We start from the raw sequence: 14,330 nt of genomic DNA on the forward strand, positions 1-14,330 counted from the left end.
AGGCCTGTCACCTCTGGCATCTAGAGGCTCCTTGACCTAAAGCAGTTTGTGAACCACCCCCAGGTGACAGTCATGATGAGTGACCAAGAAGAAGAAATGCTTAGCTACAGGAAACACTTGAAGGTCAGGCTGTGGACACCATAATGTGAAAGGGAGGTGACTGCGAAGGGGAGGGAACATGATTTATCCCTGCAAAGAGGAAAGGACAGCTCTCCTGTAAAGAGATTTCATACCTTACCACCTCTCCACTTTGTCCTAGCAAGTGGAGGAACTCAGGTATCCACTGAGTGCTGTAAGACCATATTGTTCTTTTAGAACAACCCCCAATTCCAGAATGAAGTGACTGTTAAGGAGTATCTCACTAGCATCACTGGTAAGAGGCAGATCCCTGGATTTCAGGTGTAGGGGCAGAAAGGCGTGGGTTGAACATGGCAGGTGATTTAGGTCCGTTACTCCTCTTCCTGCAGGATACCAAGCAACTCATTCCACTCCAATTCAGTGGTACCTGGGATTTGAAAAGTTGCTTATGAGCTGTGAAAGGTGCTGGGATTTGTGGCCTAAGGAAGACAAATTCAATCAGTGGCCAGTGAGGATGCTTCGTCATCATACACATCAGAAGGGGCCAGAAAGAGTGACCCCTTGCTAGGCTTTAGCCAGAATATATATAGCTGCTAGCAGGATGTTAATTAGAGAAGGAAAGTATCTCAAAACTCTGAGATTGTCACCAGGACCCTCACCCACAACATACATTTTGAGATAACACTGACACAAGGTGAGTTGTCCTGGGCCATAAAATGACTGACATCAATCTTGAAGAAAGGCAGCTTTCCAAGCATCTGCATCATCTCATTAACATACCTTAAGAGAAAACTTACATGAGTAAAACATTCTGGTTTGTCAAGTAGGTTCTGAGCCTTAGGCAGAAATGACTTGAAGAAAAACAAGTTCAGTTCAGTTCAGTCGCTCAGTCGTGGCCAACTCTTTGCGACCCCATGAACCACAGCACACTAGGCCTCGCTGTCCATCACCAACTCCCGGAGTTTACCCAAACTCATGTCCAATGAGTCGGTGATGCCATCCAACCATCTTATCCTCTGTCGTCCCCTTCTCCTCCTGCCCTTAATCATCCCCAGCATCAGGGTCTTTTCGAATAAGTCAGCTCTTTGTATCAGGTGGCAAAAGTACTGGAGTTTCAGCTTCAACATCAGTCCTTCCAATGAACACCCAGGACTGATCTCCCTTAGGATTGACTGTTGGATCTCCTTGCAGTCCAAGGGACTCTCAAGAGTCTTCATCAACACCACAGTTCAAAAGCATTGATTTGTCTGTGCTCAGCTTTCATTACAGTCCAACTCTCACATCGATACATGACCACTGGAAAAACCATAGCCTTGACTAGATGGACTTTTGTTGACATAGTAATGTCTCTGCTTTATAATATGCTATGTTGGGCATAACATTTCTTCCAAGGAGTAAGTGTCTTTTAATTTCATGGCTGCAATCACCATCTGCAGTCATTTTGGAGCCCCCCCCCCCAAATAAAGTCAGCCACTGTTTCCCCATCTATTTGCCATGAAGTGATGGGATTGGAGGCCAAGATCTTAGTTTTCTGATTGTTGAGCTTTAAGTCAACATTTTCACTCTGCTCTTTCACTTTCATCAAGAGGCTTTTTAGTTCTTCTTCACTTTCTGCCATAAGGGTGGTGTCATCTGCATATCTGAGGTTATTGATATTTCTCCTGACAATCCTGATTCCAGCTTGTGCTTCTTCCAGCGTTTCTCATGATGTACTCTGCATGTAATTTAAATAAGCTGGGTGACAATATATAGCCTTGACGTACTCCTATTCCTATTTGGAACCAGTCTGTTGTTCCATGGCCAGTACTATCAGTTGCTTCCTCACCTGCATACAAGTTTCTCAAGAGGCAGGCCAGGTGGTCTGGTATTCCCATCTCTGGTTATTGTGATCCACAGCCAAAGGCTTTGGCATAGTCAATAAAGCAGGAAGAGATGTTTTTTTGGAACTCTCTTGCTTTTTCGACAATCCAGTGGATGTTGGCAATTTGATCTCTGGTTCCTCTGCTTTTTCTAAAATCAGCTTGAACATCTGGAAGTTCATTTTTCACGTATTGCTGAAGCCTGGCTTGGAGAATTTTGAGAATTACTTTACAAGCATGTGAGATGAGTGCAATTGTGTGGTAGTTTGAGCATTCTTTGACATTGCCTTTATTTGGGATAGGAATGAAACCTACCTGACCTTTTCCAGTCCTGGGGCCACTGCTGAGTTTTCAAATTTGCTGTCATATTGAGTACAACACTTTCACAGCATAATCTTTTAGGATTTGAAACAGCTCAACTGGAATTCCATCACCTCCACTAGCTTTGTTCATAGTGATGCTCCCCATGGCCCACTTGGCTTCACATTCCAGGACGTCTGGATCTAGGTGAGTTATCACACCATCATGATTATCTGGGTTGTGAAGATCTTTTTTCTACGGTTCTTCTGTGTATTCTTGCCAACTCTTCTTAGATTTCCTTTAGGATGGACTGGTTGGATCTCCTTGCTGTCCAAGGGACTCTCAAGAGTCTTCTACAACAGGACAGTTCAAAAAGCATCAGTTCTGCACTCAGTTTTCGTTATAGTCCAATTCTCACATCCATATGTGACTACTGGGAAAACCACAGCTTTGATTAGATGGACCTTTCTTGGCAAATAATTGTCTCTGCTTTTTAACATGCTGTCTAGGTTGGTCATGACTTTTCTTCAAAAGAGCCAGCGTCTTTTAATTTCCTGACTGCAGCCACTGTCTGCAGTGATTTTTGCAGTCCCCCCAAATAAAGTCTGTCACTGTTTCCATTGTTTCCCCATCTGTTTGCCATGAAGTGATGGGATCAGGTGCCAAATTCTCTATGCTTCACATATTAGAGCATTAGCAAGGGTATTCTATGCAGAGATTTTAAAATGTGAAGTATGGAATTCTGTATGTCTCACATGTGGAAATCATAGTACAGATTTTCCTAAGTGAAATATGGAATGATGTGTATTTTACAGTTGAAAATATGAACATATACTGTTCTGCTCTCTCTATGTCATTCTGGGTATTTCATATTAGAAAATATGTATGATGATTTTCTGACAAAAGTAAGTGATACTCTAGAATGATCATATAGACCACTGGAAAGAGATTTTCATACATGAAATTTTTCATGTTTCATGTATAGAAAAATCAACCCAGATAGTCCTACGAAAAGTATAGAATTTCTTTTTCTCTGTATTTCATGTATGAATATACAGTGCCAATTTTCCCATGTCACATAGGAATTCTCTATATTTCACATTTGAAATATGGCCACTCATTTTCTACATGAAATAGGAAATAATCTATATATCACAAATGAAAATCTCTGCTCAAGTTTTCACACATGAAGCATTGAATCTTCTGTATATCACATATGAAAATCCGTCCCCACTGAGATCTGAAATTCCATATCTTTCAGATACAAAAATCTGTGCAATGATGTTAATACATAAAAATCTGGAATACTGTATAATTCACATATGAAAATCAGGGTGACAATTTTACTCAATTAAGTAGTGAATTCTCTACATTTTACCTATGAATATATAGATGCTCATTTGACGCCAAGATACACTAAACTTTCTGTATTTCACACTACAGAACCTGGAGGGTGATTTTCTTACCTGTAATGTGGAATTCCCTATACTTTCTGTGTGAAAATCTGGACGCTGATTTCCTTAACTGAAACTCAGAATTCTCTACATTTCATATATGACCATTTGGCATTGGTTTCCTTAAGACACAGAGAACCAATATGGAATTGTAATGATCTCTATTTCATAAGGGAAAATCTGAGCACCATTGTTTCTTCATGAAATATGGAATTACTTGTCCTCTCTGAGAGAGAGAGACAGAGACAGAGAGAGACAGAGGGAGGGAGAGAGAACAATATCAAGACAAGAGATTTTCCGCTAGGAAGTATGGAATTCTCTGTATCTCCTGTATCACAATCCAGCACCAATTCTCCCTCATGCAAGTTGGACTTCTCTATATTTCACGTGTAAAGAACCAACTGGAGATTTTCATATAAGAAGTGTGGAAATGCTTACATTGCATATGAACCACTGGTCCCTCAGCTACTGAAACACCTGTGTTCCCTGTTTGCATTTGTGTCCCTGTGCCTTGAACATGTGTGTGTGTACAGGTGTGTGCTTGTGTGGCCTGTATGTGTGTGTTTCTGTGTGGGGGTGTCTCTGGCCCACAGCAGACACAGAAATGAAGGCAACAGGACATGAGACGTGGAGCAAACAGAGGAGGCAGGAGGCGTGCACAGACTCGGACAGACTGGTTGATACATCTGTGCAGTGCCCCTGTTCAGGACAAGAATGAGGAAAAGATGGCCACTGACAACTCAGGACAGTGAGTCCACTAATCTGGAATGACATCAAGAGACATAAACATGGTCACAATTTCTGCTGTGTTGTCACGTGCTTGTACCTGGAAGCGGGGCTGAGGGCTTGAGGCACCACCCTCAGTAAATCATGTGGTGTGGGGCTTTTAAACCACAGCCTTTGGACCCACCAGTCTGTGGCACTTGAGCTAACCTGTGCAAATGGCAGATGAGGCCACGGCAGGACCCGTGACTGTGGCAAGGACAAGGTCCTTCGGAAAAGAGCAGAGCCTGGGAAGAGGAGGCACAGAAAGAGAGCCTGATGCCCTGGAGACATGTATCACACATGTGAGGAGGAGACAGGGGAAGGGGCAGAGCTAGTGCTGCCTAGGACCAGAGCGTCAGCCAGGACCCTACCTCAAAGAGTGTGGCTCACACTGACACCATGGGAGAGAAATACCATGTTAAGTAAGCTCTCAGTGTGTATCCCCAGGCATCCGATGAGACAGGGTGTGAGCATGGAATCCATTTGGGCACTTCCAGCCTACGTGGCAGTGCAGAAAGCAGAAGAAAGTTCAGGTCTGGGTTGTATGTGTGTGCCCCTCTGCCTGTGTGTGCCTGTGAGGGAGGGAACATGGAGGAAGCAAGGGTGGTGGGCTGTTTGCATGCAGGCACCCTGGGACAGTCAGAGACAGGGATGCCTCAGAAGGCTGCTCAGAGCCCGCTGTTTTTCAGGCTCCAGAGAATAGGGAATAGCAGTCTGGTCAAAGAAGCCACATTGATCATGCCAAAATTCCTGCCCTGAATTCTTTCCTTTCTCTGGGGTCTCATCCTTGTCTGTGGAACCAGAGGGGAAAGGTTCGGTCCAGGCAGGGGGTAGAGAGGGAACGGGCACCTGCCTTTCCAAAGCACATGCGTGTCGCCTGGGTTTCTGCCTCCCGGGTGACCTGAGGGGCCGGGAGTAACTGTTAATCGGTCTATTTTACACACAGGCCAAAACTGCTACCGAGTGCCCACGTGATCTAGGCAGCCAGCAAGTACACAGTAGTGATGGCCAGGAGGAGCACTTTTGCCCCGAGACACTTGGGTGAGGAGCTCTCCTCCTCTCGGAAGGGCATCCACGGTCGCATACATGGGCAGCCTGGTCCCAGCTCTCAGCTGCGGGCATGGGAAAAGCTTGCAGCTGACAGACCTAGGGCCAAGGGCTCCAGGATGGTTTGGTTTGGGGGTGCGGCTTGGCAGCTGGACAGGGAGCTAAGGGAAGTAGTGTGCTCCTTCCTCAGAGGATGGCTGTGTTCCCAAGACTGCTCTAGCCTAAGGCGCAAGTTTTGAGATGGACTCTGCAGCAGCTAAGTGACGGTGAGATCAGTGTGTGCTCTTCCCAATCCCCCACCCAATGGCACCCAAGCCCCCTCGCCCCTCTGCCCTGCACAGAGCTTGCAGATCGGATCCGAGGTGAGCACCTCTGTCCCTGAGTTTCCCCAGAAAGCTGTCTCACCTGTGTGGACTCCTGAGCACAGGTTGTCGCCCGCTGACTCAGAGGCAGTTTCAAGCTTGAGGAGGATTTCAGCATCAGGGTCAGGTCCTTGCCTTTACCGCCCAACTGGCTCAGCTGAGCCACTTGCATGTCCGGCACATTCGCCCTGTGGCTCAAGCAAACGGCTTCGGTGGACCCGCCCGCCACTTTGTCTTGAGCTGAGATTTGCAAATGGATCGCTGCTGCCAGAGTACCCAAAAGTCCACTGGGTGTGTCCCTGTATGGAAAGGCCTTTAGGCTCCATTTGATTGGTTCCTGATGGGGTTTGGAGGTCAGGCTGTGGAAGTCGGCCCCCACCGGTTAGCATACTACGCTTGAGTGAAGTCACAAGGCTCCCAGCACATGCGTGTCTCAGGGTCCCTGGTGATAGGCTGTAGGCTGGCAACCAATCTGGGGGAACTGCCTGAGCCTTTGCAATGATTTTGCCTGTCATCTAGTGTACTCTGGTGTCCAGGTCCTTTGCAGATCTGGGCCATGGCCAGGACCACATGGAGAGTGAGACCAGAGGAAGGCAGGAGCGCCCAGGGACCACACCGGATCTTCTTCGATGTGAGCCCGAGCATTCAGGGTGCAGGGGCCCTGAGACCTGCTGGGGTGGTGGGGCTGTAGGGATGTTGCAGGCAGCAGGTGGCCTACCAGGCGAGGAGGCTGCCCTCTTCAGTGGGGAGGCAGTGGAAAAAGGCGTGGCCCTGGAGGAGAGAGGTGTTGGGGATCAGCAAGTGTTCCAGCTGCTGGTGAAAGACATCATTGAGGAGGTTGAAGTGGTGGCGGAGGAGGAGCAGGAGAAGGTGTCCTCGCAGGAGCAGGAGGAGAAGCTGGAGGAGCAGGGCCAAGAACATTTAAGGCCTGGAGACCTGAGTGAGCGGCCCACACTGGAGGAGTTGGAAGCATTCACGGCACTGCAGGTGGAGCTGAGGTCTGTGAATGAAAAAGACCACAGGGCCTAACTTCAGCTCAGGGGGAGTGACCATCAGAGGAGAAAGGGTCCCTTGGCCCAGAAAAGCACCATTATCCAGGACATCCCTGGCTTCTGGGCCAAAGCCGTATTCTTACTGCCGCTTCTTGGAGGTTAGCTGCTCAGGAGGTGGAGAAGGCACAGGAGCAGAAGGAGGGGTGTGGGTCAGGGCACAGCCAGGTGAGGGGGGCCAAGGGAACTGGAGGGGAAGGGAATTTGGGTCAGAGGAAGCCACAGGCTCCAACGATACAGTGCAAGCAGAGCCTGGGCATGGCTACACCTGTATGGGTGTCAGCAAATGGCTTTGTGTGGCTCCTTTTGGCTCACATCTGAACAGAAGCTGTACCCTGGGGCAGGAAATGTATGTACCCAGTGACCAGAGGCCGTGTGCCAAAGTAGCATTCCCCGAGAGCTGTTGTTGAAATTGTGGATTATTCAGGGAAGTAGCACAGACGTCGGGAGTCCCACAACCCTTCTCAGTCAGTTTGAGCCACTGTGGTTGCTCCCTCTAGTGCACTGTAAAAGCAGGTGGTTGTCCACATGCCAGGTGGAGGTGGAAGGGGTGAGGACAGGAGCCTCGAGTGCCCAGTCACCGCTGGAGGCATTGGAGGCGTTGAGAGCCTACAGGCGGAGCTGAGCTCCTCCAATGATAAAGACCCAAAAGCCTATTTTCGGGTCCATAGGAAGGACCATCAGAGGAGAAAGTGTCCTTTGAATCAGAGAAGTGCCATCATCTAGGGCTTCCCTGGCATCTGGGCCAAATCAGGAGGAGGAGAAGTAACAGGAGCAGGAGGGGTTGGGTGAGGGTACAAGTTAGGTGAGGGGGACCATGGGAATTGGGAGGGCAAGGGGATTGGGGGAGGGGGGAGTTGTGATCTCCACAGGCACAGTGCCAGCTGAGCCTGGGGATCTCTATTCCTGTATGTGTCTGAGCAAATGACTGCATGCCGCAGGGACTGCAGATCCTGAAGTTTTAAGCAATTGGTATGTCACTACCCAGGACAGCCATGCCAGGCATACATCAGGAGCGGTCCGAAACAGATCCTCCCTTGGGGGATGCGCACAAGGGTCCCAGAGGCCCACAGGGGACCCAGAGGGATGAGCATCTCTGAAAGTATGGCAGGAGTTGAGGCTGTCGGCCTGGCGGCTGGACAAGCAGGAGTACCCAGAGCCCTTGCCACAGATGCCTGTTCCAGTGTGCTTGCCCTGCCCGAGTCTAACCCTGTTATTCAAGACTTTTCCTTGCCCGGCATGTGGCAAGACTGGCTCCTTGACCGATGTCAGATTATGAACCCCTGACAGATGCCCATCATGATGAGTGACCAAGACGAAGACGTGCTGAGCTACATGATGGACTTGAAGGGCAGGAAGGGAGCCTTGAGGGCAGGTGGGTGGGGTAGCTGGGCAGGCACACTGGGTGGGGGCATCCTATTATCCGGGTGCGTGCATTCAGTGCAAGCAATTGGAAAGGAAAACGGGAAGGTGTTCCTGGCAGGCAAGCTGAGGACCCGAGGAGCTTGCACTTTCACCTTTTCCATCCTCCTGGCCCTGGCAGCTGCAGGAACTAGGCCATCCCCAGTCCCGCTGCAAGCTGGTATCTTCCTTTTGGGACAACCCTGTCCTTCAGGAACAGAGTGATCATTAAGGAGTACCACCTTGGCATCCCTGGTATGACCTGGCTCCCAGGACGCTGTGGGTGGGTGGGAGAGGGAGCAGATGCTCCCCCTACCTGAATCTTCCCTGTCTCCCCTGTCCTCCTCCAGGATATAGGGCATGTACTTCCTCTCCAGTCCACTGGTTCTGTGACGATGGATGGGGAGCTCCCAGCCTCAGGCTGGACACCCGCAGCCTGAACATCTTCAACTGGTTGTTGAACCACAACTGTGATGGATGGAACAGGATTGCGGAGGTGGGGTCTCTCTGGGCCTCCACAGAATGGACGATTGAAGTCAGGGTACTCAGCTGCCCATGGGAAGGCTTGGGTCCTGGTCAGCCCCATGCAGACCTCCCTCGTGGGGCCAGCAGATCACTGGGGAGGGCCTGTGGGCCCATACCCTGCAGCACTACCTCCAGCAGGAAAGTCCTGCCATGAGAGGTAAGTGATGAGGCACAGAGGTGGTGAGGGGATCAGGAGGCAAGGCCTGAAGGCAGATCTGTGTAGAGGCCAGGACCCTCTCCTTTCCCCAGTGGGGAAGCTCAGGCTCATGCCGCCTGGATCAGAGCCTGGCTTCAGGTCATGCGGGTAGCAGGTGACAGGCTGAGACTGGAGGCCTGGAGGCGTCATGTGTCCTAGTCTCATTCATAGCAGCTCTGCTTACAGCATGCGAGACCCAGGTGATTCTCACGGAGGCATGGTGACTCAAGCACCTTTGTCAGAATCATCCTTCCCTGGGTCCTGCTGCTCACGCAGACCCTGGGTCTTCTTCAGTGTGAGCCCAAGCATTCAGGGTGCCAGGGCCCTGCAGCCTGCTGGCATGGTGTGGCCGTCAGGGATATGGCAGGCAGCAGGTGGCCCACCAGGTGAGGAGGCTGCCTTCGTCAGTGGGGAGGCAGTGGAGGAAGGAGCGGCCCTGGAGGATGGAGAGATGTTGGGGATCAGCGAGTGCTCCAGCTGCTGGTGGAAGACATCATGGAGGAGGTTGAAATGGTGGCAGAGGAGGAGCAGGAGAAGGTGTCCTCGCAGGAGCAGGAGGAGGAGCCGGAGGAGCAGGGCCAGGAACATCCAAGAACAGGAGCCTCGAGTGACCAGCCCCCACTGGAGGCGCTGTAGGCATTGGCGGTCCTACAGCTGGAGATGAGCTCCTCGAATTAGGTCCCCAAAGCCTAGCTTTGTCTCCAGAGGAAGGAGCACCAGAGGAAAAGTGTCCCTTGAATCAGAGAAGTGCCATCATCCAGGGCATCTTGGCTTCTGGGCCAAAGCTGCATCCTTACTGCCACTTCTGAGGACTCAGATGCTCAGGACGAGAAGAAGGAACAGGAGCAGGAGGAGGGGTGAGTGTGAGGAGGTTGAATGGTGGCAGAGGAGGAGCAGGTGAAGGTGTCCTCGAAGGAGCGAGAGGAGGAGCTGGAGGAGCAGGGCCAAGAATATCCAAGGACATAAGCCTCAAGTGACCTTAAGTGACTCTCCACATATGTGTGGAGCAGGGGCTCAGTGGGGCTCGAATTGGTGGACCCACCTGGGTTTGATCCAGTGGTCAGGGTATGCAGGGACCTCCCAGCACCAGCTTGGAACTGATGGGCAGGCAGACCAGCTTCTTTGTCCCTGGGACTAAAACAGGGAGAATCTCTCGTCACTGTTCAGGGTCTTGGCTGCCCAAGAGGGACTCTTAGTTCCATGGTCCAGAGCTTCCTGTGGGATGTTACACATTTTACCTGTGTGATCCCTACTCCCTCAGGCAGAACGCTTTGGGCTACATGCTTGGAAGAACCCACTGGTACGAGTTCAGTTCAGTACAGTCGCTCAGTCATGTCCGACTCTTTGGGACCCCATGGACTGCAGCACGCCAGGCCTCCCTGTCCATCGCCAGCTTCCAGAGTTTTCTCAAGCTCATGTCCATTGAGACAGTAATGCCCTCCAACCATCTCATTCTCTGTCATCCCCTTCTCCTCCTGCCTTCAATCTTTACCAGCACTAGGGTCTTTTCCAATGAGTCAGGTCTTTGCATCAGGTGGCCAAAGTATTGGAGTTTCAGCTTCAACATCAGTCCTTCCAATGAATATTCAGGACTGATCTCCTTTAGGATGGACTGGGTGGATCTCCTTGCAGTACAAGGGACTCTCAAGAGTCTTCTCCAACACCACAGTTCAAAAGCATCAATTCTTGGGCACTCAGCCCTCTTTATAGTCCAACTCTCACATCCATACATGACCACTGGAAAAACCACAGCTTTGACTATACGGACCTTTGTTGGCAAAGCAATGTCTCTGCTTTTTAATATGCTGTCTAGGTTGCTCATAACTTATCTTCCAAGGGGCAAGTTTCTTTGAATTTCATGGCTGCAGTCACCATCTGCAGTGATTTTGGAGCCCCCCAAAATAAAGTCTGTCACTATTTCCATTGTTTCCCCATTTAATCGCCATGAAATGATGGGACCTTAGTTTTCTGATGATCTTAGTTTACTAGTTTACTGAATGTTGAGTTTTAAGCCAACTTTCTCACTCTCCTCTTTCAGTTTTGTCAAGAGGCTCTTTAGTTCTTCTTCACATTCTGCCATAAGGGTGGTGTCATATGCATATCTGAGGTTATTGATATTTCTTCCAGCAATCTTGATTCCAGAGTGTGATTCATCCAGCCTGGCATTTTGCATGATGTACTCTGCATACAATTTAAATAAACAGGGTGCCAATATACAGCCTTGAGGTACTCCTTTCCCAATTTGGAACCAGTCTTTTGTTTCATGACCAGTTCTAACTGTTGCTTCCTGACTTGCATACAGATATCTCAAGAGGCAGGTCAGGTGGTCTGGTATTCCCATCTCTCAGAATTTTCCAGTTTATTGTGATCCATATAGTCAAAGACTTTAGCATAGTCAGTAAAGCAGAAATAGATGTTTTTCTGAAACTGTTGCTTTTTTTGATGATCCAGGGGATGTTGGCAATTTGATCTCTGGTTCCTCTGCCTTTTATAAAATCAGCTTGAATATCTGGAAGTTCACAGATCACGTATTGTTGAAGCCTGGCCTGGAAAATTTTGAGGATTACTTTGCTAGCATGTGCGATGAGTGTAATTGTGTAATAGTTTGAGCATTCTTTGACATTGCCTTTCTTTGGGATTGGAATGAAAACTGTCCTTTTCCAGTCCTGTGGCCACTGCTGAGTTTTCCAAATTTGCTCGCATATTGAGTACAGTACTTTCACAGCATCATCTTTTAGGATTTCAAATAGCTCAACTGGAATTCCATCACCCCCACTAGCTTTGTTTGTAGTGATGCTTCCTACGGCCCACTTGGCTTCACATTCCAGGATGTCTGGCTCTAGGTAAGTGATCACACCATCGTGATTATCTGGGTCGTGAAGATCTTTTTTGTATAGTTTTTCTGTGTCTCCTTGCCACCTATTTTTAATATCTTCTGCTTCTGTTAGGTCCATACCATTTCTTTATTGAGCCTGTCTTTGCATGAAATGTTCCCTTGGTATCTCTAATTTTCTTGCAGACCTCTCTAGGGTTTCCCATTCTATTGTTTTCCTTTATTTCTTTGCACTGATCACTGAGGACAGCTTTCTTATCTCTTCTTGCTATTCTTTGGAACTCTGCATTCAAATGGGTATTTCTTTCATTTTTTTCCTTTGCTTTTCACTTCTCTTCTTTTCACAGCTATCTGTAAGGCCTCCTAAGACAACCATTTTGCCTTTCTGCATTTTGTCTTCTTGGGGATGAACTTGGTAATTGCCTCCTGTACAATGTCTCGAACCTTCGTCCATAGTTCATCAGGCACTCTGTCTGTCAGATCTGGTCCCTTAAATCGATTTCTCCCTTCCACTGTATAATCAGAAGGGATTTGATTTAGGTCATACCTGAATGATCTTGTGGTTTTCCCTATGTTCTTCAATTTAAGTCTGAATTTGGCAATAAGGAGTTCATGATCCGAGCCACAGGCAGCTCCTTGTCTTGTTTTGCTGACTGTATAGAGCTTCTCCATCTTTGGCTGCAAGAATATAATCAATCTGATTTCGGTGTTGATCATCTGGTGATGTCCATGTGTAGAGTCTTCTCTTGTGTTGCTGGAAGAGGGTGTTTCCTATGATATGTGTGTTCTCTTGGCAAAACTCTATTGGCCTTTGCCTTGGTTCATTCTGTATTCCAAGGCCAAATTTGCCTGTTACTCCAGATGTTTCTTGACTTCCTACTTTTGCATTCCAGTGCCCTATGATGAAAAGGATATCTTTTTGGGTGTTAGTTCTAAAAGGTCTTGTAGGTCTTCACAGAGCCATTCAACTTCAGCTTCTTCAGTACTACTGGTCGGGGAATAGACTTTGATTACCATGATATTGAATGGTTTGCCTTGGAAATGAACAGAGATCATTCCATCAATTTTGAGATTGCATCCAAGTACTGCATTTGGACTCTTTTGTTGACTATGATGGCTACTCCATTTCTTCGAAGGGAATCTTGCCCACAGTAGTAGATATAATGGTCATCTGAGTTAAATTCACCCATTCCAGTCCATTTTAGTTTGCTGATTGCTAAAATGTCTACATTCGCTCTTGCCATCTCCTGTTTGACCACTTCCAATTTGCCTTGATTCATGGACCTAACATTCCAGGTTCCTATGCAATACTGCTCTTTACAGTATTCGACCATGCTTCCATCACCAGTCACATCCACAACTGGGTGTTGTTTTTGCTTTGGCTCCCTCTCTTCATTCTTTCTGGAGTTATTTCTTCACTGATCTTCAGTAGCATATTGGGCACCTACCGACCTGGGGAGTTCATCTTTCAGTGTCCTATCTTTGTGCCTTTCATACTGTTCATGGGGTTCTCAAGACAAGAATACTGAAGTGGTTTGCTAGTCCCTTCTCCAGTGGCCCACGTTTTGTCAGAACTCTCCACCATGACCCATCCATCTTGGGTGGCCCTACACGGCATGGCTGATAGAGTCATTGAGTTAGACCAGCTGTGGTCCATGTGATTAGACCACTCCTTACCTTGAACATGGGGTATCTCCTCACAACTGCCGCTCCCGACCTTAGGCGTGGGGTATCTCCTCACAGCCACCACTCCTGATCTTGGACGTGGGCTATCTCCTCTCAGCTGCTCACCGCTCCAGTGCCACACAGCCACTGCTCACTGCTGATGCTGTGTGGTGGAAATAAAACTGAAAGTTCTGGGATAAACGTGCCGATTATAGAACACATTTAATCCAGCTTTCTACAAAACAACAGTGACAACAATACTTCACATTTGTTTCATACTTCATTTTATATCAGGTTGCTGTCTGTAGTCTTTTTGGTGCTGCCTTCTAATAACCAATTTCACTGGTTTTCCAATAAATCCTCTGGGATCCTTCTTCAGCAGCTCTGGTCTGGCCTCTGGCCCTGGAACCTATGTAGGTCCCTCAGCTCTTTGGAGCCGGATTAACCCCAGCCTCTTGGTCCCACTTCCCAGAGTTGTAATGAGTTGCTAAGAGCACTCCATCCCTCCCACACACCTGCAAGCAGACAGCTGTGTCTACAGCTCAGCAAGTACCACAGTCTAGACCCCGGGGCTCCTGGCAAATGTGGGGCAGGACAGACAGAGGGCAGACAGACGGGTGCTCGGCAGTGTCCACTGCCAGGCCTGGGAGCCATTGTTCCTGCCAGACCTCATGTAAACCCGAAGCTTTCTGACCCTCATCCCTTCCTGGCAGGCCTTTCCATCCCTGTGTCCTCAGAGGTCTCTGCCCATGTGCTCTTTCCCCAAACTTGCCTTCTCTTTTTTTGGCCTGGGAAA

General features: G+C 48.6%; 1 pseudogene; it reads left to right on the top strand.

The window, feature by feature from the left end:
* The window catches only part of LOC122689440, a 44,565-nt pseudogene that overhangs the window by 1,695 nt on the left and 28,540 nt on the right, over window positions 1-14,330 (top strand).

Source organism: Cervus elaphus, chromosome X (genome assembly GCF_910594005.1).
Source record: "Cervus elaphus chromosome X, mCerEla1.1, whole genome shotgun sequence".
Taxonomy (NCBI): Eukaryota; Metazoa; Chordata; class Mammalia; order Artiodactyla; family Cervidae; genus Cervus; species Cervus elaphus.